This window comes from Rhinolophus hipposideros (genome assembly GCF_964194185.1).
Source record: "Rhinolophus hipposideros genome assembly, chromosome: 9".
Classification (NCBI taxonomy): domain Eukaryota; kingdom Metazoa; phylum Chordata; class Mammalia; order Chiroptera; family Rhinolophidae; genus Rhinolophus; species Rhinolophus hipposideros.
The window spans coordinates 66,864,606-66,877,416 of NC_138055.1; the positions used below are offsets into that span (position 1 = coordinate 66,864,606).

The 12,811-nt window shown below is 37.4% G+C and overlaps 1 protein-coding gene across 2 annotated transcripts in view; it reads right to left on the reverse strand.

The window, feature by feature from the left end:
- PTPRR (protein tyrosine phosphatase receptor type R) overlaps nucleotides 1-12,811 on the reverse strand; it is a 241,976-nt gene that overhangs the window by 70,914 nt on the left and 158,251 nt on the right. The gene's annotated exons all lie outside the window — the stretch shown is intronic.

Below are 12,811 nucleotides of genomic sequence, written 5' to 3' on the forward strand. Positions count from 1 at the left end.
AGAGTAAGCACTAGATTTTCTAGGAATTATTTTTATATTCATATTCATTTTAAACAGCCCTAGGAAACTCTAGAGATGCCTCAGATACCCTGAAAGAAATGATAGGTGGGTAGAATATGGTCTGGCTCCTTCGCTGCTGTAGTACAGAGGACTAAAAAAATGTCATAAAAATTCTTCCAAACAGGGCAATGGACATGATCCACATAAAATTGCCAAAGCATGAGAAAGACACGTGTACCAGAACATAACATGACCTACATTCCCCCTCAGGTCTCTGATTCCATCTTGAGAGTTTCATCCAGAGCAGCCTAAATGAGGAAACAACCACATTGGTGGTCTTCAAATTCTTTTCAAAACCGGGGCTCTTGGTTAAGAAAGAAAAGAAAACATTTTCTGCAAGGCCAATGAGCAGAACAAGTGTATGCAGAGCTGGCCTCATTGAGGAGTCCGAGAAGGACCCAGCCCATAACAGCCTATCTCTCCCCCAAGGTTCTATGGTGGGTGGGCATAGTTGAAAACCACTGATTTAGATCAAAATGTGGGATTATCTATAGCTAGCCATCAATCCAGCTATGATTATATGGTTGAGTAACCCAGTGCTAACAGGTGATTCCCATAGGATTTACCATTCTTTGTAAATGAGATAGTTAACTTTGTCTCAGTTCCTGCATTAGTGAAACACTGGAGGGTGTCTTCCAGCACTGATGTATTGTAACCCTAATACTTTTAGTAATAAATCCAGTAATAAATCCAGTGTTCCAGTATAGGAATCCAGTGTTACATGAAAAGGTTATAGTAAAGCTGTTGGGGTAGTGTGGGGGCAAAGTGAAACTGGTTTTAGACAATCATTGGGAAAGTTTCTAGGTTTGCAATCCATGCATTGTTTCAGTTTCAGGGGTCTGTTTCCAATAGGGTTTCCAGGTGGGAATTCCCTCCCATTCTCGGGAATTTTTGTCGCTTTCCTGTTCCCGAATCCCGAGAAAAGTTGGTTGGGAAATCGGGAAAATCGGCTCCTTGTACCCAGGTGGTCGTCACTTCGTGGAAACGATTCATCATGGAGAACAGCAAACAGTTTGTATCTCAGGATTCGGGAATGGGAAAGCGAAAAAAATTCCTGAGAATGGGCAGGAATTTCCACCGGGAAACCCTAGTTTCCAATAAGGTATGTGACCACTGCTTTCATCAGTGGCTCCACCACTACCTGCATAGTTATAGGAATGTCCCTGGAACTTGGAGTAGGACCACTAAGATTGCAGTTCCCAAACAGGAATGACTTAAATATAAAATATAAATATATAGTAATTTACATATATTTGAATATATGTAGGCATTTAGATACATGTATTTAAATATGTACATTTAAATGTATATTTTTATAAACAATTGAAACTGAAACAAACTCGTAGATATAGATAACAAAATGATGGTTGCCAGAGGGGAGAAGGGCTAGAAAAAAAATAAAGAGATTAAGAAGTATAAATTGGTAGTTACAGGATAGTCACAGGGATATAAAATACAGCATAGGGAATATAATCAATAATATTGTAATAACTATGTATGGTGCCAGGTGGGTGCCAGACTTATCAAGGGGTCACTTTGTATTATAGTTATATAAATGTCTAACCACTATGCTGTACACCTGAAACTAACATAATATTGAATGTCAACTGTAATCGAAAAATAAAATAAATAACTGTATATGTTTTAAAATATATATGTATGTGTATATATCAATATATAGCTATTATATATATAGATCTATAGCTATATTTATTTTCTCAACTCTGCTCAGAGTGATTGAGGCTAAATTTTTGGGTTTGCCTCTAGACTATTTTCTGTCTAGAAATTCTATCAACACAGAAAAAAATTCTATCTAGAAATGTTTCTATCTAGAAATGTTACAAAGTTTCCCTAGGGGGATAGAATGGGAAATTAGGTTGCGGAATCACTGCTGTAAAGTTCCTTTCAACTCTAAAATGCTATATTTTTGATGTCTTTCAAGAAGCCCCTAGTTCCAATATATCACCTACTTTGAGACTATCACCATGTCCATCACAACCAACAAAGAATGGGAATGATGGAAGGGATTAAGTACTTATTAAGGTCTAATGTGCATCAGGCACCCTGATAGGCAATAAGAATATAAATGGTGTAAAGACATCATCTCTATCCCAAGAAGCCTACAATTTAGTTTATTGAATTACATAGGTTAGTATTCTGAAGAATGACAATGACTTAGCAAAAAATGTGCAGGGTCAAAAAATCATGAGTAAGCTATGTGTTAATTATTTTACTTATTATTAATATTTTTTAGAATCTTGACATTCTAATGCCATTTGATTTTGTGCATACCCTCCTACCTCAGTGGGGATAAAAGTACTGGATGACGTAACCATTAAACATATTTCAGGGAGATGCTTATTAATACCGTATTAAAGATTTCCTGAGACACCCCCCCATCTTAGATTTCATGTGGTACACAAAGAGGCATAGATTTTCACTTTCAGGGCATAGTGTTGTTTCAGTGCACCCCCTACAGGTCATACACGGTAGGACATACTTAAATCAGAAATTAGAACTCCTTGGGTCACCACATTTTAAATAATATTGGCTGAGGATGTCCCTCACAGCTCTCAAAGATTTTACACTTAATAGGGGAGCTAATTAACAATATACCTGTGCATATGCTTCCAAAATCTCTATCAACCAAGCTCTTGGACTCGATCAGCACAAATAAGAAAATATATAAGACCTCCCCTCCCCCATGCCCAGATTATCTGCATAATATCTTATAGCTTACCTTCTTTGGTTCTCACCTGCTCAAATGGAAGCACATTCACTTTACTCTGAAATACTCCAATACCTAAGCCCTTCTCTTATACAGTTATTGGCTAGAACAGGAGTTGTTTCTATTATTATGTTTTCTTTCTATTAATTTCTGCCCCCTATAATACATTTAACACATCATGAATTATGTGGATGGAGTAGAAAATAAAACGTTTTAAAGCTGACATAATACATTTAAGGCTGGTTGGAAAAGTGAAGTCAACTGTCATCTACAAAACAGTGATGGCACATCAAGTCATTGTTACCACGGTCAAGATTATAAAAATCATTTGGATCAAGAAGTTGGATGGAAGACTTTCTCCTCCACAACACTTTCATTATTATTATTTTTTAAAGCTTAAAGTTTTAAAAAGTGCAATAGGAAAGTAAAGAGAAGGATAAGGACAGTCATCCCATACAAAGCTCTACAGAATGTTCAAAGATGAAGAACTCTTGCCTGTCGTAGAGGAACTTGCAATCTCATCTTCTGAGACCTCTGTCTAGATTTCTAAACATTTATTTTACAAATATAGAGTCATTCAACTGCATGATTGTTCTTGTCTTGATGCATATTTGTGCTGTAATAACAGGTTCAGGAGAGACTCTCTTCAATTTTAAAAGATTTAGACATTGAACAGGAGCAGACAGGCCATGGACCTAAAAAAACGCCTCCACTGGTCACATGAAATGGTTGGCGAAACTCAGCATCCAGGAATGAAATGGCAAGTGAAAAGTTTTCCCTGTCCTGGAGCTTTCTAGAACTCAATGGACATTTTAGAGAGGAAATAGATGAGAGGCTGATGAGTAAGGTTAACTTTTTATTATTCAGCCAAAATTTAAAGAATCCCCACTACATGTGTCAAACTAGGAATTAGGGAAACATAGGTGAATGAGCTTTTAGGAGATTGTATGAGAGAGAGAGAGAGAGAGAGAGAGAGAGAGAGAGAGAGAGAGAGAGAGAGAGAGAGAGAGAGAGAAGAGAGAGAGAGAGAGAGAGAGAGAGAGAGAGAGAGAGAGAGAGAGAGAGAGAGAGGGAACTTTTGCTGTCAGGTAGCATAGAGGTAGTTTATTTTATTTCTATAGGTCTTTGTTTTTCTATGGATAGGACAGGGGAAAGGAATTTAAGGAGAGCAGTGCTGATTTGGAAAAGATGCTTTGGGCAAAGATAAAGAGAGCTCAATGGAAAAAGCAACAGATTTTTGAGCAGTGTGGAGCGTCCATCGCACGCTAACATGGCTAAGGGTCCATTCCTTCAGGCTACAGTAGGTTTTTTGCCATACTTTTCAAGTGTTCACTTGCTTAGGTCCTTTACCAGAAAACCATTTTTTACTCACATTATTGATTAAAGTGGGTTTAAAATTCCAATTTGTCTCTCAGACTTCGTAGATAAACTAAGGATTCCATCCAGCGAAGAACATTCTGAACAGGAATTTAGTAACAAAACACTAACTTAGGAGCCAAAATTCAGCAATAAAAGGTAACAAGAGTAAAACTAATCATTCAGCAGATCGTATTTAGAGCAGGGAAATGAGAGTCCCGTGGTGCAGCATGATGAGAAGACACAAGGAAAACAGCTCAAATACTCTTCCTCATGTGGTTAAAGAAGCCAGTCACCCAGCACCGGAGACTCGTGTCTGTAGGGCAGTGGGGAGATGATAGAGACCATGTTTTTTTGTTTAAGTTTTTCTTTCCATAAAATTAACCTAATTTTAAAAACTTGTTTCTTTTTTTCACATTGAGATTTAACAAATATTTATGGAACATGTAGCATGTCCCAGGCATTCTGCAATAGACACCACCATGCCTGGAAATCAGAATCAAGGGGGAAAAGGAGGAAATAAAAGAGGCAGGCAGGATGAGTGGCCTTGGAAAAGGGAAGAATTACTGAGGCTCATATTTAAATCTCTGATTTAGAAAACAACTGGCTCCTAAATAAAAGGATGTATCCATCGTAAGACATACTAGGCAATAGTAATTTCATTGACACATTGTCCTTAAAATTACTTGTGGATTAAATGAGAAATGAAAATGATTGGATGCTAAGTATTAAGAAAGTACATCATATTTAACATGTTCACACCTATTTGTTATTTCTTTCATTACTACACCAAGACCTTTTTTTTTTAAAGTATCTGCCAAAAGAGATTATACCTCACTTGCCAGAGAGAACATTGAAGTCTTTATGGATTTTAATTTAATTTTTTTAAACAAAAATAAGAGCCAGCTTCCTTTTCCCTAGATGAAACTAGCTAATGAATACTTTAACATGTAGTTCTCCACTAGAGGACACTATTTCCACATACTACAATCAGGATTCATCCATGCTGGCTTCGGATTATATCTGAGAACAGAACCCTCCAACCATGTTTAAATTACACCCAAGTATTCCTGATGCATTGCTAAGTGGAAATGACACTTTAACATTTATAACATACTTACAGGTAAAACAAAACAAAACAAAACCAAAACCATCAGTTGAAAAATAACTTAATTTTGCTAAAGTTACCTGTCATGGGTGATCCGCGATTTTTCACTGTTTTGCTATAGAGGTTCATGAAGCAACAGCTGGGAAAATTGTATGAAAACAGAGTGGTCGCTCATGTCATAGGAAAATGTTCGAGCAGTTCATACAGTTATAGTAGGACCCTGAGCTGAGCTGTAGCTTTATGACATATTTCAAATAACGACAACGGTAAACATCTTTGCCTGCAAGATAAAGTCTCCTGACACAGTAACAAAGATTCAGAGCGGGTCTCTCAAAATAGGAAGCAAAGAGTACTCTGGGAATTTTCTGTGCCTGCCCTGATTAAAATGCTTCTACAGAAAAAAAGGCCATTTCACCTAATTCTGTCAACTTGAATGTAAAGATCTGGAGCATGATCCCCTAGCAAAGACTTGAAATCTCATTTTAGAAAACACAGCATTTAGTACTCTTCACCGTGAAACTCTAATTCGATCACAGGTAAAGGAATCAGTGAACACAAACCCCCCAAAATTATACCACAACAACCTCTTTAGGGTCCAGACAAGGAAAACCCTATAGAGGAATGCCAACATTGTGCAGCTAGGGGAAGCAAGCATAATTCTCTCTACAAACAGGTCACATCCCACAGAATGACAATAAGAGTTCAGGAAGTGATGGGGTCTTGCTCCCCAATAGCGCGGGTGGAAATGGGGACCACCTAGTAAAGCTGGAAGCCAGTGAGGAGGATCAGGTTGCAAGTTAATGGATGTTGAAGAATGGGCATGTTGAGATTGAATCTCAGGATGAGGCAGCCTGTGTGATGGGTGGTCTGGTGGAAGATACAGCAGTGAGAGGACTCAACGGGACTTAGTTCTGGTATTCTGCCAGGGGCCACGTGTGGGGAAAAAGAAAGGTGGGGAGAGGAAAGGAGCGATTATAGTGATTGCTGTTAGAGCCACTTCCTGGTCTACATTTTCAGGACTTAATCAGCCACAAAGGCTCAAACATTTCAGCCTCTTTGGAGAGAAGCTAGGTCATGCTTGCCAATACGTGGTGGTCAAGTTTTTTACTTTGTTAGGAAGAACTCTATTACTTTCAATTCCTTAAAAATATATCTTGGCACCTGTACTATGCTTTTTGGGTTGTATCCACCATCATTTCTTTCATTTACTACTATTACCTTTGGTCTCGTGACTAACCATTAATTTTTAGGCAGTTTTCAAAATGTTTGCCTCCGTTTTCTTAATCTGTGTTGTTGTTGTTGTTTTTTAAATAAAGAACCCTTTCAATTTTTTTTCTAACCCTTCAGAACCCCAACCCACACCATAAAAATGTTATCATGTCTCTCCTACAAATAAAGAGGAAAACAGCTTGACAGTCACTGTTATTGCAGGGCTTCTGAGTGTTTCTGATATCTTTCCAACTCTGGACATTCCCATTTAAGTATTTTACAAGGACATGATCATAAACCATAAGAGAAGCTTAAAATGTTATCATCTGTATCACCTAGGAAGAGGCAGAGCATAGTGGCTATGTGCAGGTTTTGTAGTCAGACTGTCCAGAATTGAGCCTCCAACTCCATCTTTATTTCTTTGTGACATTGAACATGTTATTCAATCTTTCTAAGTCTCTGTTAGTTCACCTGCAAGAAGCGCAGAAGAATAGTACCTGCCTCAGGGGGTGTCATAAAGAGTGTAGGAGAAATACATTTAGTGCAGTGCGTGGTGGATGGTAGATTCGTGGTCAGTAAGTTAGCTTTCATTATTTGTCCTCTTCCCACAGCATAGGAAGCAGTTTGGTGGAGGGGAACGAACATGTGCCTTCCCATGTCCACTGTCCATCACACACATAGTGAGATGGGCTCAGTTATTACCCAGTTTGAGCAATATAGAGATTTCCCTTCCAAATCCCTTGAGAACAGTTCTGGCTTGACTTTTCTGGATTATTGTGCTCTCTCTCTCTCTCTTTGACTGTGGCTTCTTTACTAAATTCATGTTTGTCATCACCCTCATCCTTTATGTTGGGTTACCACTGGGCCTCTAGAATGAGAACATGCAGATGAAAGAAAGACTAAGACTGACAATGAGTTTTTAGACTGGCAACAAAATGGTTATCCACCTTGAGTGTTTTAAACCTCCTACACAAAATTGAATTTTACATGATTTAGAATCTAAAAAACATTCCAAAAGCCAAGCATGAAATTTGCTAACAGGAAAAACAGTATGACGTTCTATAATATACTTATTTACTAAATATATTGATTTCTAATCTATTTTTTGCTTATTTCCATACAATCTAGGATAGATGTTCCCCCCACCCCTAAAGTACTTATTAGGAATATACCTCTGGAGCCAGACTGCTTGGGCTCAGATTCTATTTGTCACTCTCACACCTCACAGTAACTTACTATTAATTATGTTATTTAGGCAGTAATTTACACTCTCTGAGCATTCGTTTCCTCATTGTAAGGAGGGGATAATAAGTCCTTGGTGAGGATTAAATGAGATAATGCATGTAAAGGGTCAATAAATTTTCTTGAGTTGTTATTGTTATTGAGGTTACTTGGGGTTAAATTAGAATTGACTTCTAAATGGTTGTTTGTTATCTGTATGATCCCCATATTTTCTGGCAGAGCAAATGAGTCATGGTTGATAGACTGTATTCAACAGCATTGGGTCATGGGTTCCATGAGAACAAATGGTGTTTATTTGGAAGAGGCTGTGTGTATGTGTATAACAGCCTGGAAACATCAAAGAAACCTGGAATATAAATTTAGCTCTATTGTAACTACTATAACTACTGTTGTAACCTTTAGCAAGTGTAGTAACCGCTGTGGTGCCCCTCCCAGATCGGCAGAGGCCTGGTTGTGATAGAAAGACAACCCCAGTTAATGCTGTATTCCTACTGGCTCACTAACTGATCGTTGAGGAAAACTTAAGTCAGGAGTGAGAAAGCTACGTTACAATGAGTTTACCCTTCCTTTCTTAGATAGCTGTCCTTGCTCACTTTTTACTTCTAATAGAATATCAACTGAGAAAAATCAGGAAATAATGTGATTCTACCTGTTTGCCTGTTAATTTCCTTTCCATACAATTGGCTATTAATCATAGAGTAGCTTAATGGGGAAATTTGCAGAAACTCATATTTAGAAATTCTCTGTCTTCCCACTGAAGAAAATGTATCATTCTAGGGTCTGAATGTGATCTCAGTTTACTGGGCATTTGGAACCTGGCTTGTATACCGTTTCCTTGAGAGTGACAAGTGAGGAATTTGAGGAGGATACGGTTGGGACAAAAGAAGAGGGAACAGGATCTAATTATCGCCTCATGCTGTGCCAGGCACATGACATTGGTTGTCTAGCTTAACTGTCACAAGAGCTGTGCAAAGCACATGCTGTTCTCTTTACAGGTGAACAAACAGTTTCCAAGTTACACATGTAGTAGGTGGGGAGCAGGCATCTGAATGTATCTGTACAATCAGACTCACCACGGGAAATGAATTCATTCCTTAGATGAAAATGGATTCAATTTGATACCGAGAGCTGTTAAAGAACATTAGGTGGCCAAATGTAAAAATATATATTTATAAATGGCTTGAAAAAACTGTAAGTCAATTGACAGTTTAAAAAACATTATGATTTCAAATGGCAGGTTCAACTGTATCAATTCAGTAAAAAAAGTCTCAACTTGCCAGAGCTCAAAAATATAACTGACCTAGGAATGGGATCAGAAAACAAAAACAAAAAGAATACTAGATTTTTTTTTTCTTTTTCAAAGGCAAAATATCATTTCATATTGATTGTTAATTTTATGGTATGCTTTAAAAAAAAATGGAACAGCTATTATCAGACCTATTCTGTAGACTGGGAAAACTATATCAAAAAAGGACTTAATTAACCTGCTGAGTCACTTATTTAGTAAATGTCAGAAGTAATATTAGCACAGGGACTCAGCTCTGTAGTTTATCATTAGGCTATTTGTTCTTTAGAACAAGGTTCAATGGAAGGTTCTTTAGAAATATGTCAGATCCTCAGATGTAAAGGAACATTAATTAACTCTGTATTTTCCAAGTGTTTACTATGTACCAGGATTATAGGAATCATGGGACATAAGTGTATCTTGAGGCTTTAAGATTCTTATAAGTTGGTGAAGGGACAGGACAAACCACTCAAAAACTAGTATAAGTCCCTTTCTGAATTATTACTCAACTAAAATTACTGCTAGAAAAGTGGTTTATGTGAGTATGCAGAGGTGTTAAAAATAACTGTGGATATTGATAGGTATCACGGCTGATGGATGAAAGCAAGTTTTTTGTTGGAATTTGGAGACTAGAAATAGAAGGAAGGAGAAGAGAGATCAGGTAAACAAAGGTGCAAATGTGGACAGAAACACAGCACACTGGGGATACCAGGGTCAATAGAACGGAAGGTTTATTTGGGTGAGTGTAGTGACAAACATATTTGGAGAGAATGATCAAGGCTAGATAGTATAGGACCTCTAAGGCCCAGCAAGGTGGTCTGTGCCTTATCCTAGAAGTAAAGGGGAGCTATTGAAGATTTTTACACAGCAAAGTAACATAATGCAAGTATTGTTAGCGCAAGATAAATACGAAGAATGTACAGAGTGAATTGAGGGAGAGGAAAAAAATTAGATCAGGCAGATAAATGAAATAAAATAATGCATGTGAAATATAGAACACATATTTGTCCTGAAATCATTTCTATAATTATAAGACGCAATAATTCAAATATGAAATAATGAGGTTGTAGGGTGATGGTCACAAAAAAGAATCAATAATGAGAAAACATGAGGAGCAAGAATCAATACGGTTTTGTTACTAGTTACAAATATGGAGAAAAGAAGAGGGAACTGCTATGTTCTCACCTTATGATTCTTTAATCATCATAATTTTCAGGGTATATCCTTTGCACCAGCTAAACATATATATTTTGACTCTATATTTTCTTTCATTTATTTTTAATCTAAAATTATAGTTTATTATTAATAATGTTAGAGTAATAGATTCTCACCATCAGGGATGAGAGATTTACATGGCATGACCCAAAAGGTTTTTGGGACAAGTGACTCATAATGTAGCGTTATGGTCTCATGGTGACTTTCATGCAATAAACAGAGGGTTAATATTGTACTCCAGGATCACAAAATGGAGGGCCGTAAAACACAAGGCTATTTTAAAGGTACCTCAGAACACATAAGCATAAATTAAGCTTTAAGGCTTAAATCTCTCAGCAAAGTTTTCTGATTGCATGAAACACTGCATGTCCTTAACATTTTATCACTCTTAAAACTCATCACTACCCTATCTTGACAGGGAATCATGATAAAAAAAAAAATGAGGTGAGCATAGAGGAAGAAGAGATGGTAGAATAATCACCTACCTCTAGTGGAAGGTAACCTGAGAATTATTCATTATAATATTCATTCATTCATTCGTTCGTTCATTCATTCAAGCATTTATTCCCAGGAGCTCTTGCTTTTTAGCAATTATGTTCTATATGTAAGAGACAAAAATACAATTAAATCATGTATGTGCCCTCAAGAAACTTAGAGTCTAGGGGGTAAGACAGAATAGTAAATGAAAATTTCACCTACATCTGAGAGGTTTATAAATGTTGTGTGCACACAGGGTTAGGGGACTAGAGTAGAGGGGAGCAGAGAAGAGGTAGCTGAATCATTGTCAGGAAGGCAGACTAGAGAAAGAAGGGTAAATAGGTAGAGGAAACTTGGAATGTCTTCCAAGAGAAAGTGATGCTTGAATTTCGCTCTTCACTTTCCTTTCCCATTCCTCACTCTCATCTTTTACCTTTAGACCTCATCTCTCCTTGCTGGGTAATCCAACCACAACCACTTCTTCTCTTTCTATCTTTGACACAAATGATTCCTGAAAAAGTACTTCCAGCTCAATCTACCTCTCTGATGAAACTCTAAAGTTAAGCGGAGAAAGGCGTCTCTGTAGGAGGCTAAATATAGTCACCCAAGAACCAGAAAAATAATGTCTTGGAGGCCAAAGGAAAAGAGAATTTCAAACAGGAAATAGGCATTAGAGATAGATGTGGAAAGAAATGAACATGCTTTGTGGTTAGCCCATTGATAATCTTGGCAAACATACGTGTGAGAAAGAGCAAGGATGGAAGTTTGAAGAAGACCAATAAGGCAACAAATATATTCTTCTTATTTAAAACACATCTGTGAAAGGAAAGACAAAAACCAAAGGAGAAATTGGGTTGAGGGAGTTCTTTTTTGACACAAAAGAGAACCTGTTTCTATGCTGAGGGGATAACATTAGCAAAGAGGGTACAATTGAAAACAGAGGGAAATTAGTGTTATGAGGGGTGAGAGGGAATGACCTTGAGCTCTTGTGGAGAGAATATTTTTCTCCTGCTTAAGGGGGAAAGGAAGTGGAAGGTGATGGGAGGGGATACAGGGAAGTTTATAGACCAGGAGTCAGGGACTCCATTTAACACTGATGATACATTTGCTCTGCTAATGTCTCCCACATGGACCACCATCCCTATACTTTCCTTTCTCAGACATTCATTTCATTTAAACGAATAAATGAAGAATAAACCTTATGCTCCTTGAAATTGAAACATGCCCAGCAGTGGCCTACAGAAGGCAGGATTTAACCACTGACCAGACTTAGAATTGGTGGTGTGTGATGATAATAAATATTAGTCTGACTTTCAGTCAGTTTTATGATCATCCTTAAATCATCTATAGGAGATGACCCCCTTATCATCTGTGCAGATCATTTTTGCTGCTTTGCCCTTGTTACCCCACCCATGCTCAGATGCCTGTTTCAAGGGTTCTCTTTGAAGTAAACATAAATGCATAGACTAATTGGGTAAAAAGAGTAAAAAATCCTGAAGAAAGTGAAGAAATCAGGTTTAACTCCTTTTTTATGACAGAAGAAGAAAGAGAGGCTCAGATAGGTGAATGGCTCATGAAGCCATTCAATCTAGAAATGGCAGAACTGGGTCTGGAATCCAGTTCTCTTGACTTGTGGTTAAATTCAGTAAAAAGGTTCCATCTTGACCACACTTCCAGAATGCAGTCTAGAGAGCAGTAAAGTAGTATCCAAGTAAGAGGATGGTACATGGAGGCCCTTGTGGATCCAGCAGGAAACCAGCAAGTATTTTGGGGGAGGAAACAGAAAGAATGATTTGATTGCTCTCCATTTTTCTTATGTTATAAAGTCAAAGTATTCTCCCTTTAAAAGACTTTGGAGATCCCTGCAAAAATTCCCTTTCTTTTCACTTCATTCATTGTTCTTTGACAATACTTTCAAAGAAATTTGAATGACCAACTTGGTCTTCTGCTGTTCTGTATTTTCTGAAGGGCGTATGTGATGGAAAATATAATTAAATTTATGTGTGTGATCTAAAAACCTAAGGCAGTGAAAAGGAGAGTGAGAATGAATCTGGAAATATACCTTGAAAATATCTAGTTTTCTCACTACTCTGACATGTGATGTTGAATATAACATAAATTATATTTTAAA